Source organism: Schistocerca cancellata, chromosome 6 (assembly GCF_023864275.1).
Source record: "Schistocerca cancellata isolate TAMUIC-IGC-003103 chromosome 6, iqSchCanc2.1, whole genome shotgun sequence".
NCBI classification, from domain to species: domain Eukaryota; kingdom Metazoa; phylum Arthropoda; class Insecta; order Orthoptera; family Acrididae; genus Schistocerca; species Schistocerca cancellata.
Genome location: NC_064631.1, coordinates 4,326,266 through 4,345,443, shown reverse-complemented (window position 1 = coordinate 4,345,443; position 19,178 = coordinate 4,326,266). Strand labels below are relative to the sequence as shown.

Sequence of the window (19,178 nt, the reverse complement as noted above, 5' to 3'; positions counted from 1 at the left end):
GGACAGGGATAGGAATGGTGCGAATGCACTGCAAACTTACGCAGACACCTGGTGTGAGGCGAGGCGAGGCGAGGCGAGGCGAGGAAGCCCACATCGCTACCAGTGGGCCCTCCAGCACGACACTGCCACACCCCGCACAGGCCCTCCGCTGAACACCAGGGACAAGATGCGTCCTCCGCTAGTGTCGAAGGCTGCACGCGCCCAGCGAATGACAGGGGGTGCAACGAGCAGCAGTGCGTCTCACACACGCGGCGGTGCGCCCGCCAATTCGGCCGTCACTCTGCTGGGACGCCGGGCGCGCCTCCCCGCGCCGTCCTCGAGGAACTGGCGGTTGCGGAAGGAAGCGCTTTCGTCAAATGCGGCCGAAAACTAACATTTTGTGTGTTGGGAGAAAAGCCGAACGCGAATTCTGCCGTGCTCCTACATTAGATGAGCGCCAACGGCCATACCATGATGAATACACCGGTTCTCGTCCGATCACCGAAGTTAAGCATCATCGGGCCCGGCTAGTACTTGGATGGGTGACCGCCTGGGAAACCCGGGTGCTGTTGGCTCCCTTACTGTTTTTTTTTTGTTATGTCGCCAGCCCAATTTTCAAACTACCTTTCTGTTGTGACAAAGATGCTTCCTTAAGCCTTTTAAACTACTGTAATGGAACGAAAATGCAGTAATTAACTCAGTTTGAGGGAGAATGTGCTAACCAAGTTTGCCAAGAAGACTTTGAAAACGACAAAACACTACGAATCGGCAGGTGATTTCTGAAATACGTCACCGCCTATTGTTGTGTAGGTGTGTTGAGTTCCAAATTTGATTTGTAACCACGAACTTATTCCTTAGTCGTCTCGTCTCGTCTCGTCTCGTCCCGCAGACGTTTGTCGTGCTTGCGCTGTCATATGGACCACGACCCGAGCGGCAGCGAGCGGCAGTCGAGCAAAGTCGGGACAAGTCGGGACGGGGACAGGGACAGGGATAGGAATGGTGCGAATGCACTGCAAACTACGCAGACACCTGGTGTGAGGCGAGGCGAGGCGAGGCGAGGCGAGGCGAGGAAGCCCACATCGCTACCAGTGGGCCCTCCAGCACGACACTGCCACACCCCGCACAGGCCCTCCGCTGAACACCAGGGACAAGATGCGTCCTCCGCTAGTGTCGAAGGCTGCACGCGCCCAGCGAATGACAGGGGGTGCAACGAGCAGCAGTGCGTCTCACACACGCGGCGGTGCGCCCGCCAATTCGGCCGTCACTCTGCTGGGACGCCGGGCGCGCCTCCCCGCGCCGTCCTCGAGGAACTGGCGGTTGCGGAAGGAAGCGCTTTCGTCAAATGCGGCCGAAAACTAACATTTTGTGTGTTGGGAGAAAAGCCGAACGCGAATTCTGCCGTGCTCCTACATTAGATGAGCGCCAACGGCCATACCATGATGAATACACCGGTTCTCGTCCGATCACCGAAGTTAAGCATCATCGGGCCCGGCTAGTACTTGGATGGGTGACCGCCTGGGAAACCCGGGTGCTGTTGGCTCCCTTACAGTTTTTTTTTTGTTATGTCGCCAGCCCAATTTTCAAACTACCTTTCTGTTGTGACAAAGATGCTTCCTTAAGCCTTTTAAACTACTGTAATGGAACGAAAATGCAGTAATTAACTCAGTTTGAGGGAGAATGTGCTAACCAAGTTTGCCAAGAAGACTTTGAAAACGACAAAACACTACGAATCGGCAGGTGATTTCTGAAATACGTCACCGCCTATTGTTGTGTAGGTGTGTTGAGTTCCAAATTTGATTTGTAACCACGAACTTATTCCTTAGTCGTCTCGTCTCGTCTCGTCTCGTCCCGCAGACGTTTGTCGTGCTTGCGCTGTCATATGGACCACGACCCGAGCGGCAGCGAGCGGCAGTCGAGCAAAGTCGGGACAAGTCGGGACGGGGACAGGGACAGGGATAGGAATGGTGCGAATGCACTGCAAACTACGCAGACACCTGGTGTGAGGCGAGGCGAGGCGAGGCGAGGCGAGGCGAGGAAGCCCACATCGCTACCAGTGGGCCCTCCAGCACGACACTGCCACACCCCGCACAGGCCCTCCGCTGAACACCAGGGACAAGATGCGTCCTCCGCTAGTGTCGAAGGCTGCACGCGCCCAGCGAATGACAGGGGGTGCAACGAGCAGCAGTGCGTCTCACACACGCGGCGGTGCGCCCGCCAATTCGGCCGTCACTCTGCTGGGACGCCGGGCGCGCCTCCCCGCGCCGTCCTCGAGGAACTGGCGGTTGCGGAAGGAAGCGCTTTCGTCAAATGCGGCCGAAAACTAACATTTTGTGTGTTGGGAGAAAAGCCGAACGCGAATTCTGCCGTGCTCCTACATTAGATGAGCGCCAACGGCCATACCATGATGAATACACCGGTTCTCGTCCGATCACCGAAGTTAAGCATCATCGGGCCCGGCTAGTACTTGGATGGGTGACCGCCTGGGAAACCCGGGTGCTGTTGGCTCCCTTACTGTTTTTTTTTTGTTATGTCGCCAGCCCAATTTTCAAACTACCTTTCTGTTGTGACAAAGATGCTTCCTTAAGCCTTTTAAACTACTGTAATGGAACGAAAATGCAGTAATTAACTCAGTTTGAGGGAGAATGTGCTAACCAAGTTTGCCAAGAAGACTTTGAAAACGACAAAACACTACGAATCGGCAGGTGATTTCTGAAATACGTCACCGCCTATTGTTGTGTAGGTGTGTTGAGTTCCAAATTTGATTTGTAACCACGAACTTATTCCTTAGTCGTCTCGTCTCGTCTCGTCTCGTCCCGCAGACGTTTGTCGTGCTTGCGCTGTCATATGGACCACGACCCGAGCGGCAGCGAGCGGCAGCGAGCGGCAGTCGAGCAAAGTCGGGACAAGTCGGGACGGGGACAGGGACAGGGATAGGAATGGTGCGAATGCACTGCAAACTACGCAGACACCTGGTGTGAGGCGAGGCGAGGCGAGGCGAGGCGAGGCGAGGAAGCCCACATCGCTACCAGTGGGCCCTCCAGCACGACACTGCCACACCCCGCACAGGCCCTCCGCTGAACACCAGGGACAAGATGCGTCCTCCGCTAGTGTCGAAGGCTGCACGCGCCCAGCGAATGACAGGGGGTGCAACGAGCAGCAGTGCGTCTCACACACGCGGCGGTGCGCCCGCCAATTCGGCCGTCACTCTGCTGGGACGCCGGGCGCGCCTCCCCGCGCCGTCCTCGAGGAACTGGCGGTTGCGGAAGGAAGCGCTTTCGTCAAATGCGGCCGAAAACTAACATTTTGTGTGTTGGGAGAAAAGCCGACCGCGAATTCTGCCGTGCTCCTACATTAGATGAGCGCCAACGGCCATACCATGATGAATACACCGGTTCTCGTCCGATCACCGAAGTTAAGCATCATCGGGCCCGGCTAGTACTTGGATGGGTGACCGCCTGGGAAACCCGGGTGCTGTTGGCTCCCTTACTGTTTTTTTTTTGTTATGTCGCCAGCCCAATTTTCAAACTACCTTTCTGTTGTGACAAAGATGCTTCCTTAAGCCTTTTAAACTACTGTAATGGAACGAAAATGCAGTAATTAACTCAGTTTGAGGGAGAATGTGCTAACCAAGTTTGCCAAGAAGACTTTGAAAACGACAAAACACTACGAATCGGCAGGTGATTTCTGAAATACGTCACCGCCTATTGTTGTGTAGGTGTGTTGAGTTCCAAATTTGATTTGTAACCACGAACTTATTCCTTAGTCGTCTCGTCTCGTCTCGTCTCGTCCCGCAGACGTTTGTCGTGCTTGCGCTGTCATATGGACCACGACCCGAGCGGCAGCGAGCGGCAGTCGAGCAAAGTCGGGACAAGTCGGGACGGGGACAGGGACAGGGATAGGAATGGTGCGAATGCACTGCAAACTACGCAGACACCTGGTGTGAGGCGTGGCGAGGCGAGGCGAGGCGAGGCGAGGAAGCCCACATCGCTACCAGTGGGCCCTCCAGCACGACACTGCCACACCCCGCACAGGCCCTCCGCTGAACACCAGGGACAAGATGCGTCCTCCGCTAGTGTCGAAGGCTGCACGCGCCCAGCGAATGACAGGGGGTGCAACGAGCAGCAGTGCGTCTCACACACGCGGCGGTGCGCCCGCCAATTCGGCCGTCACTCTGCTGGGACGCCGGGCGCGCCTCCCCGCGCCGTCCTCGAGGAACTGGCGGTTGCGGAAGGAAGCGCTTTCGTCAAATGCGGCCGAAAACTAACATTTTGTGTGTTGGGAGAAAAGCCGAACGCGAATTCTGCCGTGCTCCTACATTAGATGAGCGCCAACGGCCATACCATGATGAATACACCGGTTCTCGTCCGATCACCGAAGTTAAGCATCATCGGGCCCGGCTAGTACTTGGATGGGTGACCGCCTGGGAAACCCGGGTGCTGTTGGCTCCCTTACTGTTTTTTTTTTGTTATGTCGCCAGCCCAATTTTCAAACTACCTTTCTGTTGTGACAAAGATGCTTCCTTAAGCCTTTTAAACTACTGTAATGGAACGAAAATGCAGTAATTAACTCAGTTTGAGGGAGAATGTGCTAACCAAGTTTGCCAAGAAGACTTTGAAAACGACAAAACACTACGAATCGGCAGGTGATTTCTGAAATACGTCACCGCCTATTGTTGTGTAGGTGTGTTGAGTTCCAAATTTGATTTGTAACCACGAACTTATTCCTTAGTCGTCTCGTCTCGTCTCGTCTCGTCCCGCAGACGTTTGTCGTGCTTGCGCTGTCATATGGACCACGACCCGAGCGGCAGCGAGCGGCAGTCGAGCAAAGTCGGGACAAGTCGGGACGGGGACAGGGACAGGGATAGGAATGGTGCGAATGCACTGCAAACTACGCAGACACCTGGTGTGAGGCGAGGCGAGGCGAGGCGAGGCGAGGCGAGGAAGCCCACATCGCTACCAGTGGGCCCTCCAGCACGACACTGCCACACCCCGCACAGGCCCTCCGCTGAACACCAGGGACAAGATGCGTCCTCCGCTAGTGTCGAAGGCTGCACGCGCCCAGCGAATGACAGGGGGTGCAACGAGCAGCAGTGCGTCTCACACACGCGGCGGTGCGCCCGCCAATTCGGCCGTCACTCTGCTGGGACGCCGGGCGCGCCTCCCCGCGCCGTCCTCGAGGAACTGGCGGTTGCGGAAGGAAGCGCTTTCGTCAAATGCGGCCGAAAACTAACATTTTGTGTGTTGGGAGAAAAGCCGAACGCGAATTCTGCCGTGCTCCTACATTAGATGAGCGCCAACGGCCATACCATGATGAATACACCGGTTCTCGTCCGATCACTGAAGTTAAGCATCATCGGGCCCGGCTAGTACTTGGATGGGTGACCGCCTGGGAAACCCGGGTGCTGTTGGCTCCCTTACTGTTTTTTTTTTGTTATGTCGCCAGCCCAATTTTCAAACTACCTTTCTGTTGTGACAAAGATGCTTCCTTAAGCCTTTTAAACTACTGTAATGGAACGAAAATGCAGTAATTAACTCAGTTTGAGGGAGAATGTGCTAACCAAGTTTGCCAAGAAGACTTTGAAAACGACAAAACACTACGAATCGGCAGGTGATTTCTGAAATACGTCACCGCCTATTGTTGTGTAGGTGTGTTGAGTTCCAAATTTGATTTGTAACCACGAACTTATTCCTTAGTCGTCTCGTCTCGTCTCGTCTCGTCCCGCAGACGTTTGTCGTGCTTGCGCTGTCATATGGACCACGACCCGAGCGGCAGCGAGCGGCAGTCGAGCAAAGTCGGGACAAGTCGGGACGGGGACAGGGACAGGGATAGGAATGGTGCGAATGCACTGCAAACTACGCAGACACCTGGTGTGAGGCGAGGCGAGGCGAGGCGAGGCGAGGCGAGGAAGCCCACATCGCTACCAGTGGGCCCTCCAGCACGACACTGCCACACCCCGCACAGGCCCTCCGCTGAACACCAGGGACAAGATGCGTCCTCCGCTAGTGTCGAAGGCTGCACGCGCCCAGCGAATGACAGGGGGTGCAACGAGCAGCAGTGCGTCTCACACACGCGGCGGTGCGCCCGCCAATTCGGCCGTCACTCTGCTGGGACGCCGGGCGCGCCTCCCCGCGCCGTCCTCGAGGAACTGGCGGTTGCGGAAGGAAGCGCTTTCGTCAAATGCGGCCGAAAACTAACATTTTGTGTGTTGGGAGAAAAGCCGACCGCGAATTCTGCCGTGCTCCTACATTAGATGAGCGCCAACGGCCATACCATGATGAATACACCGGTTCTCGTCCGATCACCGAAGTTAAGCATCATCGGGCCCGGCTAGTACTTGGATGGGTGACCGCCTGGGAAACCCGGGTGCTGTTGGCTCCCTTACTGTTTTTTTTTTGTTATGTCGCCAGCCCAATTTTCAAACTACCTTTCTGTTGTGACAAAGATGCTTCCTTAAGCCTTTTAAACTACTGTAATGGAACGAAAATGCAGTAATTAACTCAGTTTGAGGGAGAATGTGCTAACCAAGTTTGCCAAGAAGACTTTGAAAACGACAAAACACTACGAATCGGCAGGTGATTTCTGAAATACGTCACCGCCTATTGTTGTGTAGGTGTGTTGAGTTCCAAATTTGATTTGTAACCACGAACTTATTCCTTAGTCGTCTCGTCTCGTCTCGTCTCGTCCCGCAGACGTTTGTCGTGCTTGCGCTGTCATATGGACCACGACCCGAGCGGCAGCGAGCGGCAGTCGAGCAAAGTCGGGACAAGTCGGGACGGGGACAGGGACAGGGATAGGAATGGTGCGAATGCACTGCAAACTACGCAGACACCTGGTGTGAGGCGAGGCGAGGCGAGGCGAGGCGAGGCGAGGAAGCCCACATCGCTACCAGTGGGCCCTCCAGCACGACACTGCCACACCCCGCACAGGCCCTCCGCTGAACACCAGGGACAAGATGCGTCCTCCGCTAGTGTCGAAGGCTGCACGCGCCCAGCGAATGACAGGGGGTGCAACGAGCAGCAGTGCGTCTCACACACGCGGCGGTGCGCCCGCCAATTCGGCCGTCACTCTGCTGGGACGCCGGGCGCGCCTCCCCGCGCCGTCCTCGAGGAACTGGCGGTTGCGGAAGGAAGCGCTTTCGTCAAATGCGGCCGAAAACTAACATTTTGTGTGTTGGGAGAAAAGCCGAACGCGAATTCTGCCGTGCTCCTACATTAGATGAGCGCCAACGGCCATACCATGATGAATACACCGGTTCTCGTCCGATCACCGAAGTTAAGCATCATCGGGCCCGGCTAGTACTTGGATGGGTGACCGCCTGGGAAACCCGGGTGCTGTTGGCTCCCTTACTGTTTTTTTTTTGTTATGTCGCCAGCCCAATTTTCAAACTACCTTTCTGTTGTGACAAAGATGCTTCCTTAAGCCTTTTAAACTACTGTAATGGAACGAAAATGCAGTAATTAACTCAGTTTGAGGGAGAATGTGCTAACCAAGTTTGCCAAGAAGACTTTGAAAACGACAAAACACTACGAATCGGCAGGTGATTTCTGAAATACGTCACCGCCTATTGTTGTGTAGGTGTGTTGAGTTCCAAATTTGATTTGTAACCACGAACTTATTCCTTAGTCGTCTCGTCTCGTCTCGTCTCGTCCCGCAGACGTTTGTCGTGCTTGCGCTGTCATATGGACCACGACCCGAGCGGCAGCGAGCGGCAGTCGAGCAAAGTCGGGACAAGTCGGGACGGGGACAGGGACAGGGATAGGAATGGTGCGAATGCACTGCAAACTACGCAGACACCTGGTGTGAGGCGAGGCGAGGCGAGGCGAGGCGAGGCGAGGAAGCCCACATCGCTACCAGTGGGCCCTCCAGCACGACACTGCCACACCCCGCACAGGCCCTCCGCTGAACACCAGGGACAAGATGCGTCCTCCGCTAGTGTCGAAGGCTGCACGCGCCCAGCGAATGACAGGGGGTGCAACGAGCAGCAGTGCGTCTCACACACGCGGCGGTGCGCCCGCCAATTCGGCCGTCACTCTGCTGGGACGCCGGGCGCGCCTCCCCGCGCCGTCCTCGAGGAACTGGCGGTTGCGGAAGGAAGCGCTTTCGTCAAATGCGGCCGAAAACTAACATTTTGTGTGTTGGGAGAAAAGCCGACCGCGAATTCTGCCGTGCTCCTACATTAGATGAGCGCCAACGGCCATACCATGATGAATACACCGGTTCTCGTCCGATCACCGAAGTTAAGCATCATCGGGCCCGGCTAGTACTTGGATGGGTGACCGCCTGGGAAACCCGGGTGCTGTTGGCTCCCTTACTGTTTTTTTTTTGTTATGTCGCCAGCCCAATTTTCAAACTACCTTTCTGTTGTGACAAAGATGCTTCCTTAAGCCTTTTAAACTACTGTAATGGAACGAAAATGCAGTAATTAACTCAGTTTGAGGGAGAATGTGCTAACCAAGTTTGCCAAGAAGACTTTGAAAACGACAAAACACTACGAATCGGCAGGTGATTTCTGAAATACGTCACCGCCTATTGTTGTGTAGGTGTGTTGAGTTCCAAATTTGATTTGTAACCACGAACTTATTCCTTAGTCGTCTCGTCTCGTCTCGTCTCGTCCCGCAGACGTTTGTCGTGCTTGCGCTGTCATATGGACCACGACCCGAGCGGCAGCGAGCGGCAGTCGAGCAAAGTCGGGACAAGTCGGGACGGGGACAGGGACAGGGATAGGAATGGTGCGAATGCACTGCAAACTACGCAGACACCTGGTGTGAGGCGAGGCGAGGCGAGGCGAGGCGAGGCGAGGAAGCCCACATCGCTACCAGTGGGCCCTCCAGCACGACACTGCCACACCCCGCACAGGCCCTCCGCTGAACACCAGGGACAAGATGCGTCCTCCGCTAGTGTCGAAGGCTGCACGCGCCCAGCGAATGACAGGGGGTGCAACGAGCAGCAGTGCGTCTCACACACGCGGCGGTGCGCCCGCCAATTCGGCCGTCACTCTGCTGGGACGCCGGGCGCGCCTCCCCGCGCCGTCCTCGAGGAACTGGCGGTTGCGGAAGGAAGCGCTTTCGTCAAATGCGGCCGAAAACTAACATTTTGTGTGTTGGGAGAAAAGCCGAACGCGAATTCTGCCGTGCTCCTACATTAGATGAGCGCCAACGGCCATACCATGATGAATACACCGGTTCTCGTCCGATCACCGAAGTTAAGCATCATCGGGCCCGGCTAGTACTTGGATGGGTGACCGCCTGGGAAACCCGGGTGCTGTTGGCTCCCTTACTGTTTTTTTTTTGTTATGTCGCCAGCCCAATTTTCAAACTACCTTTCTGTTGTGACAAAGATGCTTCCTTAAGCCTTTTAAACTACTGTAATGGAACGAAAATGCAGTAATTAACTCAGTTTGAGGGAGAATGTGCTAACCAAGTTTGCCAAGAAGACTTTGAAAACGACAAAACACTACGAATCGGCAGGTGATTTCTGAAATACGTCACCGCCTATTGTTGTGTAGGTGTGTTGAGTTCCAAATTTGATTTGTAACCACGAACTTATTCCTTAGTCGTCTCGTCTCGTCTCGTCTCGTCCCGCAGACGTTTGTCGTGCTTGCGCTGTCATATGGACCACGACCCGAGCGGCAGCGAGCGGCAGTCGAGCAAAGTCGGGACAAGTCGGGACGGGGACAGGGACAGGGATAGGAATGGTGCGAATGCACTGCAAACTACGCAGACACCTGGTGTGAGGCGAGGCGAGGCGAGGCGAGGCGAGGCGAGGAAGCCCACATCGCTACCAGTGGGCCCTCCAGCACGACACTGCCACACCCCGCACAGGCCCTCCGCTGAACACCAGGGACAAGATGCGTCCTCCGCTAGTGTCGAAGGCTGCACGCGCCCAGCGAATGACAGGGGGTGCAACGAGCAGCAGTGCGTCTCACACACGCGGCGGTGCGCCCGCCAATTCGGCCGTCACTCTGCTGGGACGCCGGGCGCGCCTCCCCGCGCCGTCCTCGAGGAACTGGCGGTTGCGGAAGGAAGCGCTTTCGTCAAATGCGGCCGAAAACTAACATTTTGTGTGTTGGGAGAAAAGCCGAACGCGAATTCTGCCGTGCTCCTACATTAGATGAGCGCCAACGGCCATACCATGATGAATACACCGGTTCTCGTCCGATCACCGAAGTTAAGCATCATCGGGCCCGGCTAGTACTTGGATGGGTGACCGCCTGGGAAACCCGGGTGCTGTTGGCTCCCTTACTGTTTTTTTTTTGTTATGTCGCCAGCCCAATTTTCAAACTACCTTTCTGTTGTGACAAAGATGCTTCCTTAAGCCTTTTAAACTACTGTAATGGAACGAAAATGCAGTAATTAACTCAGTTTGAGGGAGAATGTGCTAACCAAGTTTGCCAAGAAGACTTTGAAAACGACAAAACACTACGAATCGGCAGGTGATTTCTGAAATACGTCACCGCCTATTGTTGTGTAGGTGTGTTGAGTTCCAAATTTGATTTGTAACCACGAACTTATTCCTTAGTCGTCTCGTCTCGTCTCGTCTCGTCCCGCAGACGTTTGTCGTGCTTGCGCTGTCATATGGACCACGACCCGAGCGGCAGCGAGCGGCAGTCGAGCAAAGTCGGGACAAGTCGGGACGGGGACAGGGACAGGGATAGGAATGGTGCGAATGCACTGCAAACTACGCAGACACCTGGTGTGAGGCGAGGCGAGGCGAGGCGAGGCGAGGCGAGGAAGCCCACATCGCTACCAGTGGGCCCTCCAGCACGACACTGCCACACCCCGCACAGGCCCTCCGCTGAACACCAGGGACAAGATGCGTCCTCCGCTAGTGTCGAAGGCTGCACGCGCCCAGCGAATGACAGGGGGTGCAACGAGCAGCAGTGCGTCTCACACACGCGGCGGTGCGCCCGCCAATTCGGCCGTCACTCTGCTGGGACGCCGGGCGCGCCTCCCCGCGCCGTCCTCGAGGAACTGGCGGTTGCGGAAGGAAGCGCTTTCGTCAAATGCGGCCGAAAACTAACATTTTGTGTGTTGGGAGAAAAGCCGAACGCGAATTCTGCCGTGCTCCTACATTAGATGAGCGCCAACGGCCATACCATGATGAATACACCGGTTCTCGTCCGATCACCGAAGTTAAGCATCATCGGGCCCGGCTAGTACTTGGATGGGTGACCGCCTGGGAAACCCGGGTGCTGTTGGCTCCCTTACTGTTTTTTTTTTTTTGTTATGTCGCCAGCCCAATTTTCAAACTACCTTTCTGTTGTGACAAAGATGCTTCCTTAAGCCTTTTAAACTACTGTAATGGAACGAAAATGCAGTAATTAACTCAGTTTGAGGGAGAATGTGCTAACCAAGTTTGCCAAGAAGACTTTGAAAACGACAAAACACTACGAATCGGCAGGTGATTTCTGAAATACGTCACCGCCTATTGTTGTGTAGGTGTGTTGAGTTCCAAATTTGATTTGTAACCACGAACTTATTCCTTAGTCGTCTCGTCTCGTCTCGTCTCGTCCCGCAGACGTTTGTCGTGCTTGCGCTGTCATATGGACCACGACCCGAGCGGCAGCGAGCGGCAGTCGAGCAAAGTCGGGACAAGTCGGGACGGGGACAGGGACAGGGATAGGAATGGTGCGAATGCACTGCAAACTACGCAGACACCTGGTGTGAGGCGAGGCGAGGCGAGGCGAGGCGAGGCGAGGAAGCCCACATCGCTACCAGTGGGCCCTCCAGCACGACACTGCCACACCCCGCACAGGCCCTCCGCTGAACACCAGGGACAAGATGCGTCCTCCGCTAGTGTCGAAGGCTGCACGCGCCCAGCGAATGACAGGGGGTGCAACGAGCAGCAGTGCGTCTCACACACGCGGCGGTGCGCCCGCCAATTCGGCCGTCACTCTGCTGGGACGCCGGGCGCGCCTCCCCGCGCCGTCCTCGAGGAACTGGCGGTTGCGGAAGGAAGCGCTTTCGTCAAATGCGGCCGAAAACTAACATTTTGTGTGTTGGGAGAAAAGCCGAACGCGAATTCTGCCGTGCTCCTACATTAGATGAGCGCCAACGGCCATACCATGATGAATACACCGGTTCTCGTCCGATCACCGAAGTTAAGCATCATCGGGCCCGGCTAGTACTTGGATGGGTGACCGCCTGGGAAACCCGGGTGCTGTTGGCTCCCTTACTGTTTTTTTTTTGTTATGTCGCCAGCCCAATTTTCAAACTACCTTTCTGTTGTGACAAAGATGCTTCCTTAAGCCTTTTAAACTACTGTAATGGAACGAAAATGCAGTAATTAACTCAGTTTGAGGGAGAATGTGCTAACCAAGTTTGCCAAGAAGACTTTGAAAACGACAAAACACTACGAATCGGCAGGTGATTTCTGAAATACGTCACCGCCTATTGTTGTGTAGGTGTGTTGAGTTCCAAATTTGATTTGTAACCACGAACTTATTCCTTAGTCGTCTCGTCTCGTCTCGTCTCGTCCCGCAGACGTTTGTCGTGCTTGCGCTGTCATATGGACCACGACCCGAGCGGCAGCGAGCGGCAGTCGAGCAAAGTCGGGACAAGTCGGGACGGGGACAGGGACAGGGATAGGAATGGTGCGAATGCACTGCAAACTACGCAGACACCTGGTGTGAGGCGAGGCGAGGCGAGGCGAGGCGAGGCGAGGAAGCCCACATCGCTACCAGTGGGCCCTCCAGCACGACACTGCCACACCCCGCACAGGCCCTCCGCTGAACACCAGGGACAAGATGCGTCCTCCGCTAGTGTCGAAGGCTGCACGCGCCCAGCGAATGACAGGGGGTGCAACGAGCAGCAGTGCGTCTCACACACGCGGCGGTGCGCCCGCCAATTCGGCCGTCACTCTGCTGGGACGCCGGGCGCGCCTCCCCGCGCCGTCCTCGAGGAACTGGCGGTTGCGGAAGGAAGCGCTTTCGTCAAATGCGGCCGAAAACTAACATTTTGTGTGTTGGGAGAAAAGCCGAACGCGAATTCTGCCGTGCTCCTACATTAGATGAGCGCCAACGGCCATACCATGATGAATACACCGGTTCTCGTCCGATCACCGAAGTTAAGCATCATCGGGCCCGGCTAGTACTTGGATGGGTGACCGCCTGGGAAACCCGGGTGCTGTTGGCTCCCTTACTGTTTTTTTTTTGTTATGTCGCCAGCCCAATTTTCAAACTACCTTTCTGTTGTGACAAAGATGCTTCCTTAAGCCTTTTAAACTACTGTAATGGAACGAAAATGCAGTAATTAACTCAGTTTGAGGGAGAATGTGCTAACCAAGTTTGCCAAGAAGACTTTGAAAACGACAAAACACTACGAATCGGCAGGTGATTTCTGAAATACGTCACCGCCTATTGTTGTGTAGGTGTGTTGAGTTCCAAATTTGATTTGTAACCACGAACTTATTCCTTAGTCGTCTCGTCTCGTCTCGTCTCGTCCCGCAGACGTTTGTCGTGCTTGCGCTGTCATATGGACCACGACCCGAGCGGCAGCGAGCGGCAGTCGAGCAAAGTCGGGACAAGTCGGGACGGGGACAGGGACAGGGATAGGAATGGTGCGAATGCACTGCAAACTACGCAGACACCTGGTGTGAGGCGAGGCGAGGCGAGGCGAGGCGAGGCGAGGAAGCCCACATCGCTACCAGTGGGCCCTCCAGCACGACACTGCCACACCCCGCACAGGCCCTCCGCTGAACACCAGGGACAAGATGCGTCCTCCGCTAGTGTCGAAGGCTGCACGCGCCCAGCGAATGACAGGGGGTGCAACGAGCAGCAGTGCGTCTCACACACGCGGCGGTGCGCCCGCCAATTCGGCCGTCACTCTGCTGGGACGCCGGGCGCGCCTCCCCGCGCCGTCCTCGAGGAACTGGCGGTTGCGGAAGGAAGCGCTTCCGTCAAATGCGGCCGAAAACTAACATTTTGTGTGTTGGGAGAAAAGCCGAACGCGAATTCTGCCGTGCTCCTACATTAGATAAGCGCCAACGGCCATACCATGATGAATACACCGGTTCTCGTCCGATCACCGAAGTTAAGCATCATCGGGCCCGGCTAGTACTTGGATGGGTGACCGCCTGGGAAACCCGGGTGCTGTTGGCTCCCTTACTGTTTTTTTTTTGTTATGTCGCCAGCCCAATTTTCAAACTACCTTTCTGTTGTGACAAAGATGCTTCCTTAAGCCTTTTAAACTACTGTAATGGAACGAAAATGCAGTAATTAACTCAGTTTGAGGGAGAATGTGCTAACCAAGTTTGCCAAGAAGACTTTGAAAACGACAAAACACTACGAATCGGCAGGTGATTTCTGAAATACGTCACCGCCTATTGTTGTGTAGGTGTGTTGAGTTCCAAATTTGATTTGTAACCACGAACTTATTCCTTAGTCGTCTCGTCTCGTCTCGTCTCGTCCCGCAGACGTTTGTCGTGCTTGCGCTGTCATATGGACCACGACCCGAGCGGCAGCGAGCGGCAGTCGAGCAAAGTCGGGACAAGTCGGGACGGGGACAGGGACAGGGATAGGAATGGTGCGAATGCACTGCAAACTACGCAGACACCTGGTGTGAGGCGAGGCGAGGCGAGGCGAGGCGAGGCGAGGAAGCCCACATCGCTACCAGTGGGCCCTCCAGCACGACACTGCCACACCCCGCACAGGCCCTCCGCTGAACACCAGGGACAAGATGCGTCCTCCGCTAGTGTCGAAGGCTGCACGCGCCCAGCGAATGACAGGGGGTGCAACGAGCAGCAGTGCGTCTCACACACGCGGCGGTGCGCCCGCCAATTCGGCCGTCACTCTGCTGGGACGCCGGGCGCGCCTCCCCGCGCCGTCCTCGAGGAACTGGCGGTTGCGGAAGGAAGCGCTTTCGTCAAATGCGGCCGAAAACTAACATTTTGTGTGTTGGGAGAAAAGCCGAACGCGAATTCTGCCGTGCTCCTACATTAGATGAGCGCCAACGGCCATACCATGATGAATACACCGGTTCTCGTCCGATCACCGAAGTTAAGCATCATCGGGCCCGGCTAGTACTTGGATGGGTGACCGCCTGGGAAACCCGGGTGCTGTTGGCTCCCTTACTGTTTTTTTTTTGTTATGTCGCCAGCCCAATTTTCAAACTACCTTTCTGTTGTGACAAAGATGCTTCCTTAAGCCTTTTAAACTACTGTAATGGAACGAAAATGCAGTAATTAACTCAGTTTGAGGGAGAATGTGCTAACCAAGTTTGCCAAGAAGACTTTGAAAACGACAAAACACTACGAATCGGCAGGTGATTTCTGAAATACGTCACCGCCTATTGTTGTGTAGGTGTGTTGAGTTCCAAATTTGATTTGTAACCACGAACTTATTCCTTAGTCGTCTCGTCTCGTCTCGTCTCGTCCCGCAGACGTTTGTCGTGCTTGCGCTGTCATATGGACCACGACCCGAGCGGCAGCGAGCGGCAGTCGAGCAAAGTCGGGACAAGTCGGGACGGGGACAGGGACAGGGATAGGAATGGTGCGAATGCACTGCAAACTACGCAGACACCTGGTGTGAGGCGAGGCGAGGCGAGGCGAGGCGAGGCGAGGAAGCCCACATCGCTACCAGTGGGCCCTCCAGCACGACACTGCCACACCCCGCACAGGCCCTCCGCTGAACACCAGGGACAAGATGCGTCCTCCGCTAGTGTCGAAGGCTGCACGCGCCCAGCGAATGACAGGGGGTGCAACGAGCAGCAGTGCGTCTCACACACGCGGCGGTGCGCCCGCCAATTCGGCCGTCACTCTGCTGGGACGCCGGGCGCGCCTCCCCGCGCCGTCCTCGAGGAACTGGCGGTTGCGGAAGGAAGCGCTTTCGTCAAATGCGGCCGAAAACTAACATTTTGTGTGTTGGGAGAAAAGCCGAACGCGAATTCTGCCGTGCTCCTACATTAGATGAGCGCCAACGGCCATACCATGATGAATACACCGGTTCTCGTCCGATCACCGAAGTTAAGCATCATCGGGCCCGGCTAGTACTTGGATGGGTGACCGCCTGGGAAACCCGGGTGCTGTTGGCTCCCTTACTGTTTTTTTTTTGTTATGTCGCCAGCCCAATTTTCAAACTACCTTTCTGTTGTGACAAAGATGCTTCCTTAAGCCTTTTAAACTACTGTAATGGAACGAAAATGCAGTAATTAACTCAGTTTGAGGGAGAATGTGCTAACCAAGTTTGCCAAGAAGACTTTGAAAACGACAAAACACTACGAATCGGCAGGTGATTTCTGAAATACGTCACCGCCTATTGTTGTGTAGGTGTGTTGAGTTCCAAATTTGATTTGTAACCACGAACTTATTCCTTAGTCGTCTCGTCTCGTCTCGTCTCGTCCCGCAGACGTTTGTCGTGCTTGCGCTGTCATATGGACCACGACCCGAGCGGCAGCGAGCGGCAGTCGAGCAAAGTCGGGACAAGTCGGGACGGGGACAGGGACAGGGATAGGAATGGTGCGAATGCACTGCAAACTACGCAGACACCTGGTGTGAGGCGAGGCGAGGCGAGGCGAGGCGAGGCGAGGAAGCCCACATCGCTACCAGTGGGCCCTCCAGCACGACACTGCCACACCCCGCACAGGCCCTCCGCTGAACACCAGGGACAAGATGCGTCCTCCGCTAGTGTCGAAGGCTGCACGCGCCCAGCGAATGACAGGGGGTGCAACGAGCAGCAGTGCGTCTCACACACGCGGCGGTGCGCCCGCCAATTCGGCCGTCACTCTGCTGGGACGCCGGGCGCGCCTCCCCGCGCCGTCCTCGAGGAACTGGCGGTTGCGGAAGGAAGCGCTTTCGTCAAATGCGGCCGAAAACTAACATTTTGTGTGTTGGGAGAAAAGCCGAACGCGAATTCTGCCGTGCTCCTACATTAGATGAGCGCCAACGGCCATACCATGATGAATACACCGGTTCTCGTCCGATCACCGAAGTTAAGCATCATCGGGCCCGGCTAGTACTTGGATGGGTGACCGCCTGGGAAACCCGGGTGCTGTTGGCTCCCTTACTGTTTTTTTTTTGTTATGTCGCCAGCCCAATTTTCAAACTACCTTTCTGTTGTGACAAAGATGCTTCCTTAAGCCTTTTAAACTACTGTAATGGAACGAAAATGCAGTAATTAACTCAGTTTGAGGGAGAATGTGCTAACCAAGTTTGCCAAGAAGACTTTGAAAACGACAAAACACTACGAATCGGCAGGTGATTTCTGAAATACGTCACCGCCTATTGTTGTGTAGGTGTGTTGAGTTCCAAATTTGATTTGTAACCACGAACTTATTCCTTAGTCGTCTCGTCTCGTCTCGTCTCGTCCCGCAGACGTTTGTCGTGCTTGCGCTGTCATATGGACCACGACCCGAGCGGCAGCGAGCGGCAGTCGAGCAAAGTCGGGACAAGTCGGGACGGGGACAGGGACAGGGATAGGAATGGTGCGAATGCACTGCAAACTACGCAGACACCTGGTGTGAGGCGAGGCGAGGCGAGGCGAGGCGAGGCGAGGAAGCCCACATCGCTACCAGTGGGCCCTCCAGCACGACACTGCCACACCCCGCACAGGCCCTCCGCTGAACACCAGGGACAAGATGCGTCCTCCGCTAGTGTCGAAGGCTGCACGCGCCCAGCGAATGACAGGGGGTGCAACGAGCAGCAGTGCGTCTCACACACGCGGCGGTGCGCCCGCCAATTCGGCCGTCACTCTGCTGGGACGCCGGGCGCGCCTCCCCGCGCCGTCCTCGAGGAACTGGCGGTTGCGGAAGGAAGCGCTTTCGTCAAATGCGGCCGAAAACTAACATTTTGTGTGTTGGGAGAAAAGCCGAACGCGAATTCTGCCGTGCTCCTACATTAGATGAGCGCCAACGGCCATACCATGATGAATACACCGGTTCTCGTCCGATCACCGAAGTTAAGCATCATCGGGCCCGGCTAGTACTTGGATGGGTGACCGCCTGGGAAACCCGGGTGCTGTTGGCTCCCTTACTGTTTTTTTTTTGTTATGTCGCCAGCCCAATTTTCAAACTACCTTTCTGTTGTGACAAAGATGCTTCCTTAAGCCTTTTAAACTACTGTAATGGAACGAAAATGCAGTAATTAACTCAGTTTGAGGGAGAATGTGCTAACCAAGTTTGCCAAGAAGACTTTGAAAACGACAAAACACTACGAATCGGCAGGTGATTTCTGAAATACGTCACCGCCTATTGTTGTGTAGGTGTGTTGAGTTCCAAATTTGATTTGTAACCACGAACTTATTCCTTAGTCGTCTCGTCTCGTCTCGTCTCGTCCCGCAGACGTTTGTCGTGCTTGCGCTGTCATATGGACCACGACCCGAGCGGCAGCGAGCGGCAGTCGAGCAAAGTCGGGACAAGTCGGGACGGGGACAGGGGACAGGGATAGGAATGGTGCGAATGCACTGCAAACTACGCAGACACCTGGTGTGAGGCGAGGCGAGGCGAGGGCGAGGCGAGGCGAGGAAGCCCACATCGCTACCAGTGGGCCCTCAGCACGACACTGCCACACCCCGCACAGGCCCTCCGCTGAACACCAGGGACAAGATGCGTCCTCCGCTAGTGTCGAAGGCTGCACGCGCCCAGCGAATGACAGGGGGTTGCAACGAGCAGCAGTGCGTCTCACACACGCGGCGGTGCGCCCGCCAATTCGGCCGTCACTCTGCTGGGACGCCGGGCGCGCCTCCCCGCGCCGTCCTCGAGGAACTGGCGGTTGCGGAAGGAAGCGCTTTCGTCAAATGCGGCCCGAAACCTAACATTTGTGTGTTGGGAGAAAAGCCGAACGCGAATTCTGCCGTGCTCCTACATTAGATGAGCGCCAACGGCCATACCAATGATGAATACACCGGTTCTCGTCCGATCACCGAAGTTAAGCATCATCGGGCCCGGCTAGTACTTGGATGGGTGACCGCCTGGGAAACCCGGGTGCTGTTGGCTCCCTTCCTGTTTTTTTTTTTTTTGTTATGTCGCCATCCCAAATTTCAAACTACCTTCTGTTGTGACAAAGATGCTTCCTTAAGCCTTTTAAACTACTGTAATGGTACGAAAATGCAGTAATTAACTCAGTTTGAGGGAGAATGTGCTAACCAAGTTTGCCAAAAAGACTTTGAAAACGACAAAACAGTACGAATCGGCAGGTGATTTCTGAAATACGTCACCGCCTATTGTTGTGTAGGAGTGTAGAGTTCCAAATTTGATTTGTAACCACGA

At 55.3% G+C, this 19,178-nt stretch overlaps 20 non-coding genes across 20 annotated transcripts; all 20 read left to right on the top strand.

Moving 5' to 3' along the window:
* Positions 1-435: 435 nt before the first annotated feature.
* Positions 436-554, top strand: LOC126090395 (5S ribosomal RNA). The gene has a single exon (XR_007521231.1). It is a non-coding gene; the product is annotated as a 5S ribosomal RNA (ribosomal RNA).
* Positions 555-1,400: 846 nt separating this feature from the next.
* LOC126090394 (5S ribosomal RNA) lies at positions 1,401-1,519 on the top strand. The gene has a single exon (XR_007521230.1). It is a non-coding gene; the product is annotated as a 5S ribosomal RNA (ribosomal RNA).
* An 846-nt stretch (positions 1,520-2,365) lies between these two features.
* LOC126090392 (5S ribosomal RNA) lies at positions 2,366-2,484 on the top strand. The gene has a single exon (XR_007521229.1). It is a non-coding gene; the product is annotated as a 5S ribosomal RNA (ribosomal RNA).
* Positions 2,485-3,340: 856 nt separating this feature from the next.
* On the top strand, positions 3,341-3,459 carry LOC126090391 (5S ribosomal RNA). The gene has a single exon (XR_007521228.1). It is a non-coding gene; the product is annotated as a 5S ribosomal RNA (ribosomal RNA).
* Positions 3,460-4,305: 846 nt separating this feature from the next.
* LOC126090390 (5S ribosomal RNA) lies at positions 4,306-4,424 on the top strand. The gene has a single exon (XR_007521227.1). It is a non-coding gene; the product is annotated as a 5S ribosomal RNA (ribosomal RNA).
* An 846-nt stretch (positions 4,425-5,270) lies between these two features.
* LOC126089151 (5S ribosomal RNA) lies at positions 5,271-5,389 on the top strand. The gene has a single exon (XR_007520489.1). It is a non-coding gene; the product is annotated as a 5S ribosomal RNA (ribosomal RNA).
* Positions 5,390-6,235: 846 nt separating this feature from the next.
* On the top strand, positions 6,236-6,354 carry LOC126090389 (5S ribosomal RNA). Its single transcript, XR_007521226.1, has one exon. It is a non-coding gene; the product is annotated as a 5S ribosomal RNA (ribosomal RNA).
* An 846-nt stretch (positions 6,355-7,200) lies between these two features.
* On the top strand, positions 7,201-7,319 carry LOC126090388 (5S ribosomal RNA). Its single transcript, XR_007521225.1, has one exon. It is a non-coding gene; the product is annotated as a 5S ribosomal RNA (ribosomal RNA).
* An 846-nt stretch (positions 7,320-8,165) lies between these two features.
* Positions 8,166-8,284, top strand: LOC126090386 (5S ribosomal RNA). The gene has a single exon (XR_007521224.1). It is a non-coding gene; the product is annotated as a 5S ribosomal RNA (ribosomal RNA).
* An 846-nt stretch (positions 8,285-9,130) lies between these two features.
* LOC126090384 (5S ribosomal RNA) lies at positions 9,131-9,249 on the top strand. The gene has a single exon (XR_007521222.1). It is a non-coding gene; the product is annotated as a 5S ribosomal RNA (ribosomal RNA).
* Positions 9,250-10,095: 846 nt separating this feature from the next.
* Positions 10,096-10,214, top strand: LOC126090383 (5S ribosomal RNA). Its single transcript, XR_007521221.1, has one exon. It is a non-coding gene; the product is annotated as a 5S ribosomal RNA (ribosomal RNA).
* An 846-nt stretch (positions 10,215-11,060) lies between these two features.
* On the top strand, positions 11,061-11,179 carry LOC126090382 (5S ribosomal RNA). Its single transcript, XR_007521220.1, has one exon. It is a non-coding gene; the product is annotated as a 5S ribosomal RNA (ribosomal RNA).
* An 849-nt stretch (positions 11,180-12,028) lies between these two features.
* LOC126090381 (5S ribosomal RNA) lies at positions 12,029-12,147 on the top strand. The gene has a single exon (XR_007521219.1). It is a non-coding gene; the product is annotated as a 5S ribosomal RNA (ribosomal RNA).
* An 846-nt stretch (positions 12,148-12,993) lies between these two features.
* Positions 12,994-13,112, top strand: LOC126090380 (5S ribosomal RNA). Its single transcript, XR_007521218.1, has one exon. It is a non-coding gene; the product is annotated as a 5S ribosomal RNA (ribosomal RNA).
* An 846-nt stretch (positions 13,113-13,958) lies between these two features.
* On the top strand, positions 13,959-14,077 carry LOC126090379 (5S ribosomal RNA). Its single transcript, XR_007521217.1, has one exon. It is a non-coding gene; the product is annotated as a 5S ribosomal RNA (ribosomal RNA).
* An 846-nt stretch (positions 14,078-14,923) lies between these two features.
* Positions 14,924-15,042, top strand: LOC126090378 (5S ribosomal RNA). Its single transcript, XR_007521216.1, has one exon. It is a non-coding gene; the product is annotated as a 5S ribosomal RNA (ribosomal RNA).
* Positions 15,043-15,888: 846 nt separating this feature from the next.
* Positions 15,889-16,007, top strand: LOC126090377 (5S ribosomal RNA). Its single transcript, XR_007521215.1, has one exon. It is a non-coding gene; the product is annotated as a 5S ribosomal RNA (ribosomal RNA).
* Positions 16,008-16,853: 846 nt separating this feature from the next.
* Positions 16,854-16,972, top strand: LOC126090376 (5S ribosomal RNA). The gene has a single exon (XR_007521214.1). It is a non-coding gene; the product is annotated as a 5S ribosomal RNA (ribosomal RNA).
* Positions 16,973-17,818: 846 nt separating this feature from the next.
* LOC126090375 (5S ribosomal RNA) lies at positions 17,819-17,937 on the top strand. Its single transcript, XR_007521213.1, has one exon. It is a non-coding gene; the product is annotated as a 5S ribosomal RNA (ribosomal RNA).
* Positions 17,938-18,785: 848 nt separating this feature from the next.
* On the top strand, positions 18,786-18,905 carry LOC126089372 (5S ribosomal RNA). The gene has a single exon (XR_007520700.1). It is a non-coding gene; the product is annotated as a 5S ribosomal RNA (ribosomal RNA).
* The last annotated feature ends 273 nt before the right edge of the window (positions 18,906-19,178 follow it).